The sequence below is a fragment of the Macaca nemestrina genome, chromosome 4 (genome assembly GCF_043159975.1).
Source record: "Macaca nemestrina isolate mMacNem1 chromosome 4, mMacNem.hap1, whole genome shotgun sequence".
NCBI classification, from domain to species: Eukaryota; Metazoa; Chordata; class Mammalia; order Primates; family Cercopithecidae; genus Macaca; species Macaca nemestrina.
In genome coordinates this window covers 69318413-69319101 of record NC_092128.1, presented here as the reverse complement: position 1 = coordinate 69319101, position 689 = coordinate 69318413, and the positions used below count along the sequence as shown (strand labels likewise).

General features: G+C 34.0%; 1 non-coding gene across 1 annotated transcript; it reads left to right on the top strand.

The window, feature by feature from the left end:
* Nucleotides 1-357: 357 nt before the first annotated feature.
* Nucleotides 358-464, top strand: LOC112425553 (U6 spliceosomal RNA). The gene has a single exon (XR_003016674.2). It is a non-coding gene; the product is annotated as a U6 spliceosomal RNA (small nuclear RNA).
* The last annotated feature ends 225 nt before the right edge of the window (nt 465-689 follow it).

The window sequence follows — 689 nt, the reverse complement described above, 5'->3', positions numbered from 1 at the left end:
TCCTTTTCCCTTCTTCATGCCTGGATCAGCCCTACCTTTGTCCCGGATACAGGTCACATGTTTCTTCCTACGTGATGCTTTCCTTGATTCTCCAGGGTGAATAGGCATGTTTCCTATTTGCTTTAAGGCCTGGTATTTTCCACATCCCAACATTTTTCACATTGCATTGCACATAGCTCTTTATTGCTCTGTGACCTGTTAACTCTAATGGGGTAGGGATTCTGTCTCTTTCATTCACTTTGGTATCACTATGTGTAGCACAGATTAGTGCCCTGTAAATGTTGCTTGAATGAGTGAATACATAAATGAAATGATCCATCCTTGTGAAATTCTACCAAGTTTAAAAAATATATACTTGTGCTTGCCTTGGTAGCACATATACTAAAACTGGAATGATACAGAAAAGATTAGCATGGCCCTTGAACAAAGATGACATTCAAATTCATGAAGATTCCACTTTTTAAATAAATTCTGGAGCTCTATTGTATAGCATGGTAACTATAATTAGCATTAATGTATTAATTATATACTTGAAAATTGGTAACAGAGTAGATATTAAGTGGTCTCACTGCAAAAAATTGGTAAGTATGAGAGAAAATGAATATATTAATTCACTTATTTTAAGCATTTCACAATGTATACATAAATCAAAATATCACTTTGTATATGTAAATATATACAATCCTCAT